The sequence below is a fragment of the Pipistrellus kuhlii genome, unplaced genomic scaffold (genome assembly GCF_014108245.1).
Source record: "Pipistrellus kuhlii isolate mPipKuh1 unplaced genomic scaffold, mPipKuh1.p scaffold_m20_p_11, whole genome shotgun sequence".
NCBI lineage: Eukaryota > Metazoa > Chordata > Mammalia > Chiroptera > Vespertilionidae > Pipistrellus > Pipistrellus kuhlii.
In genome coordinates this window covers 17,254,045-17,264,331 of record NW_023425416.1, presented here as the reverse complement: position 1 = coordinate 17,264,331, position 10,287 = coordinate 17,254,045, and the positions used below count along the sequence as shown (strand labels likewise).

At 35.4% G+C, this 10,287-nt stretch overlaps 1 non-coding gene across 1 annotated transcript; it reads left to right on the top strand.

The window, feature by feature from the left end:
- Window positions 1-2,884: 2,884 nt before the first annotated feature.
- LOC118715827 lies at window positions 2,885-3,078 on the top strand. The gene has a single exon (XR_004986976.1). It is a non-coding gene; the product is annotated as a U2 spliceosomal RNA (small nuclear RNA).
- The last annotated feature ends 7,209 nt before the right edge of the window (window positions 3,079-10,287 follow it).

Sequence of the window (10,287 nt, the reverse complement as noted above, 5' to 3'; positions counted from 1 at the left end):
ATAAATATTCACTAATGGCATTGACGAATAGAAAGCATTGAATGTCAAGTAAAAAAAGGTGAGATTTCTGTCCACGTTTACTAGTAAGGAAGCAGATTGATAATATAATAAAAGGTGAATTAAAGAAAATGAGTGAACTAGCAATCGGAAGATTGAAACACAGTCTAATTTATTAGATTTTTTTTTAGCACTATCTGTCACACTCTGCAAATTTAAAAAAAATAGGATATCATAGGGAATAAATATTGTATAAAAATATCATTGACATATCACTCATGACAGGGCTAAGCCAAAGGTTATGAAGATAAGTAAGTCTAGAATAAAATATTAAATCAATTTTTCTTATTTGACTTTGATTTAAAGGTACACCAGGAAAAATAATTTATCTTATGTCCAGAAGTAATAAATCAAATAATTTTAACAGGACAATAAAGGGATAAAAGAATGAAAAATGGGAGATTTGGAAGAATCAAACAGCTGTTTGTTAACATGAGACCTTAAACAATAATTCTGCCAATTCTATTCCCATTGGCTGCTTCCATTATATACTGTCAAGTTGGAACACAATGAAGCAAATGTGTATAATTAAATTGGACATTACATACCAGAAATTAATGGGGAGATAGAATAATTATAGCAAGTCAAAAAGAAACCTAGTTTAGCACTCACAAAATTTCTAAACTCTAAACTGGAAAGGCTTAGAGGGAAATGGGAAATGAACTTCTGCCAAGTTTATGTCTAACAGAGCTTGGTTATTTTCTTTGAGGCTTTTATCATATAAGGAGCTCAGAAATATTTTCAATGCATGAGCTAATAAAACAGGATGAGAAGCTACCATAAGGGGGGAAAATAGGAACAATAAAACTGCTGAGTATTGAATTCCAGCATATTGTCTTGAGAACATTAAGAATTTCTTCTTTTTTCCCTTCTTATTCTTACCTTTGTTTATACTTTGAAAGCATCCAGGATTTTTTTCATGTACCACATCTGCCATATTTAACTCTTCTATTCGCCCTCAAGGTTGATGACTGCCCATGTTTAACCTTTACTCTGTTGCCCTGACTAAATATTAATGCAGAAAGGACTTATTATTCAAATATCTGCTATATGGTTAAACTCATTATAGACTCAGAAAATATATGTTAATCTTTGATGAAAGTATTGTTTATTTGTTGGTGCATGGTTGAGTGGTAAACTTCTAAATGATTAAAAAAATAATAGTAATAACTATCAAAGTCTAAAGAGCACCAATTAATGTGATAGTAGGAAAAACAAGAAGTTGGATGAGTGCCCAGAAGCAAAGAGAAGAGAATGAATAATACAGGGAGAAAAAAAAAAAAAACACAAAAAAACATAAACAGGCAAATGCATTGAGTGTCTCTAAGAGAGTCAACAAGACAGAATTTGAATGAACCTTATTACTAACCACATGAATGTTATTGGGTTTTGATAAAGGTAGTTTCAGTGGAGTTTTGGGCAAATCCAGACTTCAGCAAAATTAGGGATGAAGGGAACTGAAGAATTAGAGATGTCTTTATAGAAAGAACTATTTCTAGATGTTCAGTTTAAAATGTAGTTTGAGAAATAGGGAAGATGCAGAAGATGGATATAGGTTTAGGGGAAGGATTTATTTTGTTTCTGTTGGTGTTTTGTCACTTATTATTGCCTTTGTTTAGATGCAGGTGGTAAAAGCATTTTTGTATTCTAATGGGAATGACCTGGTAGAGAAGGAAGATTCAGAAAAGAGCATATATAAGCCTTCAAGGAGGCTGTATGTAACAGGTAGAAAAATAAAAGGTGAGCACAGGATGGGAACCCTAGGAGACTTGGTGGTGGGAAGATATAAAAGGCAATTCAATATTTTTCTCCCCTCAAAGCATAAGGAAAGTTGATAAGCTAAGGGTGAGGAGTTGGAAGGAGGAAGAACAAAGGAGTTAAAGATAATTATATATCTTCAAATGGTAAATCACCATAAGTATAAATAGAGAACTCAGATAGATTCTTGAAGAAGAGATAATGATCTACCTTTTGGTGTATTTAGTTGGCAGTGCCTAAATGACATCTAGGTAGATCTAACCAGCAAGTTCTAAGAAATGAAATATGACTATGCAAGAAAATTATCAAGAATAAAGATTCAGATTTGTGGATATCAGTCAAAAGATGAAATGATACAGATAATTAAGAATATAGAAAAAGAGCAATCCAGAAGAATGGAGGCTTGGGGAAATTTCTATATGTATAGAATAAGAGCAGGAAGGTGATGGAACAGAGGTGCCTAGAAAACTAAGAGAACTAGAACTGTGATGTGCCAGAGAAACCACAGTGGAGCCCCAAGGCTAAAATGTAGAAGGAAAGCCAATCAAGGAAATCCCACTGGATTTAGCAATTGGGTGGTCCTTTTGAGAAAGCTCTTTCAGTAGATCCATAAAGGTAATGTGCTCAGACTCCCCAGGTTAAGCAATAAGTGGAAGGAAGTAATAGCTGTTAACTTTTTTGAAGAGTTTGGCCTTGAAGAGAATAGGAGAGCTAGGGTAGTAGTTTAAAGAAGTATCAGAATGAAGGCATTTAATGACTAGATTGGAATGAAAGACGTCAGCATAATTATAAAATGAAGTGAAATGTCCAGTGTAAAGGCATAAATTGAAAACACTAGTAGGAAAAGGGATAACTGATAGAATGAGTCATGCCTACAAAACATGGGTTGGTCCCCTCTCACCTGCAACCTTGCCTCATGCCACATCCCCTATATATGAAGTGTCATTCATGCCCCAACATCCCCTAAGTCAGTATGAGACTCGGGACATATTTGCATTCTGCTCTCCACCTGGATAATCTTCAGGTCTCAGGTCTCATTTCAATTATTTTTCTTTAAAATATCTTTTTAATCACTTCTCAGCCTTTTGGCTAAGATCAAGTGTAGTAAAAGATCTTTTCAGATAATACTTATGGAAGCAGTCTGCCCATGAATCAGACCTGCCACTGCATGCTGTTTGTTTTCTTGAGAGAACTTAATCAAAATAGGAAAACATCCTGATTTCTTGTTGGTTCTCTCCAAGTTCCAATTGGGAGAATCTGCTTCATACAGCAATGCAATTTTTCTACTTGGCATTATAATAAGCGTGGAGGAGGAAGTAATTTTTATCTACTTTTCATGGTTCCAATGGCTGGTCTAATAATCCAATAGACATAAGGCAGATTAATAAGACAAAGTAATCAAATTTAATTACATACATAAGTGAGAAAGTCAGAAATCCCCCACACAGGAGAGGTTAAGAGACAAAAATGGGGGAAATATATATATATATATATATATATATATATATATATATATATATATATATATATATATAAAACTTCCTGGGCTAGGGATGAAATAGAGCACCTAAGACTTCAGAGTTGAGGAAGGACATTAGTGGAACAATAAAAGGAACAGATAGCCACCTTTTCTGCTTGGTCTGGCATGCAGAGGCAGCCAATTGATGATTCTTACTCATCATTGATGTTTCTGTCTCTCTTTCCCTCTCCTCTCTTCCTCTCTTGGAAAATAATAACAAAGATACTTTGTAAAAAAGCAGATAGTCAGTAAATAGAAGTTTGCCCTGCCCCGTAGATAGGTCGTAAAGTAAAAAGATATTTCTGATGACAACTCTTATGAGAAAGGCCCCTAATTTAAAATATTCTAGGTAGTTGGCAGAGGTTGGCATGGGGGAATGTCAGAATTTTATTTTGAGCTCTTAGGGTCTCAGCTGCCTTTAACTAAAAATAATCTGCACATCAGAGGCACATGTCAGAGTACCTTGTTCAGAACCACTACATAAGAAATACATTTATCATTTGTAGAATAAATCAGGAAAAAAAAAAAAGGTAGAGAAATGAAACGTAGAAAACAAAAGGAATAGTTTCCTTTGGAAAGAAAGAGGGACTTTTTTCTTGAGATGGTTGGTAGTTATAAGAATTAGGAGACATTTTGCAGTAGAGAGGAACAATTTTGAAGTAATTCAATTTAATAAGGTCAAAAGCAAGGTCATCTGCTGAAATAATATTCCAATCTGAGTGCTGAACTATAACATTTGTGGAGCACTTATGATTTGCCAGATACTATGCTCAGAAGTTTTAAGCAAAATCCTCAAACTAGCCCCACAAGGAGAAGGAATGGGGGGTGCTGTCCACATTTCAGACGCACAAAAGGAGAAGACTCAAAGAGGAGAAGAGATGCAGCCACAGACACATAGTAAGAAAGACTCAGTCAGGGCTGAAATCCAGGTTTACTGTAAATCCCTCTTATCCTTGATGACATACTTGCCAGGTTGAATCATAACACAGCAGAAACATATTGATACAAATTTACGGTCAAACATATAACACATTATTTAAAAGCCAAAATTGAAAATGCATAGTATTTTCTTTTCCCTGATTCATATCTAGATGCCACAGATGACAGATTCTTAATTTTAGAAGTACCTATAAAACAAAGAGTGCAACTTGTCAGGCCAAATTGAATGTAACTCACTGATGTAACTTGGAAAAATAAAAGCAGATAGATGTAAATGGATGGGAAAACAACAACAAAGAAGACTATATACCTGAGAGATGATTCTGAAGACGCATCCAAATAAAAAGGAGCATCTATAAACAGAGGATGGATGGAAACTTCCTAGGATAGTTCCCTGGGGAGGGACTGCGGGTTATTCTCATAGGCTGTGCTGCACCCCTGGGGAGACCATTCTTTCCTCTGCCTATGGAATATGCCCCTCACTGGCGATTTAGGCAGAATGCTCTCCGTGAAGAGTAAGTTATTTTTTCAGGAAGGATCTACTGTGTGAGTAATGGAACTGTTGAGAGGAAAGTGACCCAGACTTTCAAAAGGACCTTTAATTGGAGCAAAACATATCAGGGCACTTTCCTCACAGAGAAAATACCTCTGGCTTGCGCAATTACAGGAGTCCTAAGAAAACCTTCCTAGTCCACACTCAATCACCATGAAATCCCCCAATGGATCACACAGTCCAGTTATACGGAGACCACAGCAACCTTTCCATTCAGTGAAGTACTTCAGGCAAATAGATGTGCACAACTGTTCAAACAAACCTCACTAGTTATCCAAAAATATATACATAAATGATGAACCCCAACTAAATAACTATTTGAAGCATGAAATTGAAGGATAACGGTGAATACAGAGGACAGTCAATGTAAGACTGAGCAAATACAAGAAGCGAAGGGGCTTAAAATTTGAATTTAGTACCCTCAGCAAGATTAAGATGATCTTGTCTACCCAAATAGACAGCAGACGATCATAAAACTGGAAAATGCAGAGAACCAGAAATAGTGGTTGAAAGTAAGAGTATTTTTGTAGGTGACTTCTACTTCCAGCCAGGATCCTATAGCTTGTAGCGTATGAATTCCCCCAACAGAAGCTGTCAGGGAAGCGGTATGAAATACAAAAATGAATCTTCCTGTAAGTGCATGGGAGCTGTTGAAGGAGCCAGGACATGAGAGGCCAGACCCTGGAGAGAAAGAAAGCTGGGGCGTTGAGCCTGACTTCCCGCACATTGCTTTTCCCTTTAGGGCATTTACCAATTTCTGGGCCATGGCTGACAAACAGAAACAGGCAGCTTCTAAGGGGCAAGAAACCATTAAAAATGCTGTCAATTACCTTAGGACAAGGAGACAAAAAATGGAATCCAGAGACATCAAGGTAGCCAGGCTTTCTCCCAGAGAAGAGGGCACACAGAAGTTAGCCCGATGTTTAGCATGCAATTCCATACTGAGGCATTTGCTTACTCTAAGCTGCACAGGGCAAGATGTTAAGAAGTCGTACACAAAGTGGCTGAAAACTATAGTAGACTTTTTGGCAGCCACAAGGTACTGGACACAAAAATTAAAATTCATGACCCATTCAAAAGGAGAATTCTAGGAGACAGATATTTTATGCTCACATTTGAAACACCTAGAGGATTATACCCTCAGATCAGAAATCAAATGCAAACATTGGAGTTTGGTTTACAAACTTCCCAGTTCTCGACTGGACTCAGATAACCTATCCATCTGCTTCCTACCCACCAGATAATGGAGTGAATTCTCTTTAGAGGAAGAAAAAAATAATCCATGGACTCTATAATTGTCTTATCCAGTAGCTGGCATTTAATCACAAATTGCCAGGCATAGTAACTAACTAAGTAAATACATACAGACACATCTATGCATGCATTTACATGCATGGGTGGGTAAATGAGTGAATGCATGGAAGCAAGAATAAATAAATGCAGGAGGGGGAAGAGAATGAACACAAATAAAAATTCAAGTGACTTTGTGGTTATTAAACTTTAATCAAAATAACTGTCATCATTTCAAGAAAATAGATGATAGCATAAAGAAATTCTCTGAGAATCAGATGCTATATAAAAAGATCCAGTCCTGCTGGTGTGCCTCAGTGGTTGGGTATCAACCTATGAAGTAGGAGGTCATGGTTAGATTCTCAGTAAGGGCACCTGCCCAGGTTGTGGGCTTACTCCCCAATAAGGGGAATGAAGGAGGCAGCCAATGATTCTCTCTCATCCTTGTGTTTCACTCTCTCTCTCTCTCCCTCTCTAAAATCAATAAAAATATATATTTTTTATAAAAAGATCCAAAGGAAACTGCAGAAATGAAAAGTAAAACAACTGAAAATAAGAACTCAATAAATGATTTTTCCTGCAGCAGAAGGAATAAGTGGACTGAAAACATCCAGATTTGGCATGGAAAGCAAAAAGAATGGAAGAGACATAAAAGCGTGTGAAAGACTTATGATATACGGTGAACACATTTAACCAATATGTAATTGGAGTCTCAGAGGGAGCAGAGGAGAAAAATGGCAAAACTGACATTTCATAAGAGGATGGCACTGATTCTCCACAATTGATATAATGTGCCAACCACAGATTTAAAAAATACTGAAGCCCAAGCAGGATAAATAGAAAGTAAATAACAATGAAGCATGCAATACTAGTAGTTTAACACTGTTTAAAATTCAACATGAAGAAACATTCTTCAACAGAAGAAAAGAAGACAATCCTATTACCTTTCTAGAAGCGACACTAAAACTAAGAGCTGACTCTCAGCATACAAAGAAGCCAGAAGACAGTTAAATTGCAAGAAAAAAATTTTTTCAACCAAAAAACTCATATTTAGTAAAATAGCAATATTTCTAGGCAAACAAAAATGCTGGCAGCTTTTCTTCATCAATTTTATTCTGAAGGAAAAAAAAAATAAGGCATTTCAGGCAAAATGAAATTATTCCACCCAGAAAAGCAGAGGAGGAAATAAGTAGTGATTGAAAAGATTATGTTATGTGAGAAAATCTAAAATGAAAATTGACTGTACAAAATGCTAGTAATGTCTAGTGCATTTTAAATTGCATGTAAAATTAAAATGTGTGACAATGACGGATACAGCAGGAGAATGATAAAGGGAACTGTCTTGGATTGAGTACTAATTTGTGTTAAAGTATAATTTTTCAAGAATAAATGTTCTAATATCTATGAAGCCAATGAAAGAAGAGTAGAAATGTATAAGTAACAACAGAATAGATAATGATTGAAAAAAGCTTCACATTAAAGAAGGCCAAAAAAGAGAAAAAATGAACATAAAATAGTTTAGAAATATTTAAAATGGAATAGTAAGTGCCTGTAAATAGACTCAATATTCTAAATAAAAGATGAAATTGTCTAAGTGAATAAAACAGCAACAAAACAGTCACAAAAGCAAACTACATATTTCTTTAAAAAGATACACTTAAAATATGAGGCACAGAGGTTGAAAGTAAAAGAATCTAAAATGGTATATCATGCAAGAAATACTAAGAACAACAATAAGGAGATGATTTACCTATATTAACATAAACCCAGTTGACATTAAGGTCAAAACCATGACTAGAAATAAAGAGGCCCATTTTATATAATGCAGTATATATCGCTTTTCTATTATTGTATAACCATCGCCACAAATGCAGCAGTTTAAAACAACACAAATTTATTTATCTCACAGTTTTCATGACTCAAGAATTTAGGAATGGCTTCCCTGAATTTTCTGCTCTAGGTTCCCACCAGGCTGCCATCAAGATGTTGGCTGGGCTTCATTCTCACCTCATCAAGATTAATGAGAGAGAGAAAAAAATCTTAGTGTTTGTTTGGAAACATTATTTCACTGAATATGGGTTTCTGGGTTGATAGTCATTTTCTTTCCAATAAAAGTGCCTTGTATTACCCTTTGCCAGAGAAACAGAATCAGATAGATGATAGATAGATAGATAGATAGATAGATAGATAGATGATAGATAGATAGATAGATAGATAGATAGATAGATAGACAGATAGATTTATTATAGAAATTGGCTCACATGATTATGGTAGAGAATGACTCGGTCTGAGTCTAAGCCTGAGAAATGGAGGGCCTTTCAAGTAATTCCCACTCTAGGTCTGAAGACCCAAGAACCAGAAGCGCTGCTGTCCAAAGGCAGGAGAAGGTGCATGATGCTGCAGCTTCTAGCAGGAAGGGAGCAAATTCATCCTGCTCCCACCTTTTGTCTGCTAGGGCCCTCAGCAGATTGGATGGTGCCCACCTTCCATGGGTAAAGGCAAGCTTACTGCGTCTACTGCTTCCCATGCTAATTTCCTCCCTCAGAGACATCCAGAACTAATATTTTACCTGCTGTCTTGGCACCCCTAACCCAGTTAAGTTGACACATAAAATTAACCGTTGCAGAGCCATTAATATCTGGCAAGGGAAGAATCTGATTATTTAGGTTGTTAGCAGAATTCAATAACAAAATATGTATTTTTTAAAAATTCTGTGTGTTCCCCTCACCAACACAGACACAAAAGTCATCAGGCTATTTGACAGCTAAATTTTAGCAAATCCCCCAAATTTGGTAACTGTTTCAGATAATAGGAAAAGAAATAAAAATCAATTTTTCTTACATTTATTTTGTAAGTCAAAAAATACTTTGAAAGCAAAGTTGGACAAAATCAAGAAGAGAAAATATAGACAAACTCACTTATAAAAGTTTATGTAAATTTTTAAAAATTTATCTGTGTTAAAGAAGTCCAAAATCTTCACAAAGGAAAAATGCCAACTGAATATAAGGCAATTAATAGAAATTGCCCACATTAAAGAACTGGAATCCTAGGAAGAATAAAATCAAATTTCCTACAAAGGAAAATATATATCTTCAGGATTGAATGCCTGTGAGAATATTTTTTAAATAGTATTATTAACCCAGAATTCACAAGCATTGTCAATCAAATAAAGACAAGATAAATGTAATTTCAGGAATTCAATGATTCAGAAAATTTGACTTTTAAAAAATAACAAGAGCTTCTAGTGGGATGAATTCTAGAAAGAGTAAGGAAATAAAAAAACATACATTAAAGGTATGTATGTATATTTCCAGATTGCCTGTTTTATAGCAGACCCAGGAATCAACTAGTTCAAATAAAACAAGGATTCCAGTTGACACAATAGAACATCAGCCTGGGGACTGAAGAGTCCCGGGTTCGATTCCAGTCAAGGGCATGTGCCTTGGTTGGGAGCACATCCCCAGTGGGGGGTGTGCAGGAGGCGGCTGATCAATGTTTCTCTCTCTATCCCTCTCCCTTCCTCTCTGTAAAAAATCAATAAAATACATTTTAATAATAAAAAAAAAAAAAACAAGGACTCCAGGAAGAGGATTTCATTAAAAAATGAAAAGATAAATGTCCCCATAGGTCATAGATATAATTAGGTAGTTATTTATTCAACAACAAGATAAAAGAAAGTTAGCTAAAACAATCTGTTAAAAACAAACAAACATAACAACAAGCTAAAAGACAAAACAAAACAGAAAACTCCAGTAAATTCATGATCCCAAGATGTACAAACTATAGTATGAGTGACTATGATGAAGCAAACAATCACACAGGTTTTGTGATTTAGGCTTGCTTAGCAAATTTTGCAGGTGCTATCAAACTTCCTGTTTTGAGTAATAGTCATAAAATAATAATACACTCAAGATTGTTAATTGACTTGGATTTTTTTAGAATCAGCTTAGAAAAAGCATCCAACAATTATAATCACAGTTATAATTAAAGCTGAGGCATTCCTCAACATGTATCATTCCCATGATATCACCTGTAAGTGGCATCCATATTTCCCATTTTCTGTACCCTATTATAGCATCCAATATAGCTCATGGCCTGAAAGATTAATTCAAGTCTTAAAAGTAAAACAACATGAAGAGTTCTATTTGTTTTGCAACATAGATGACAGAAA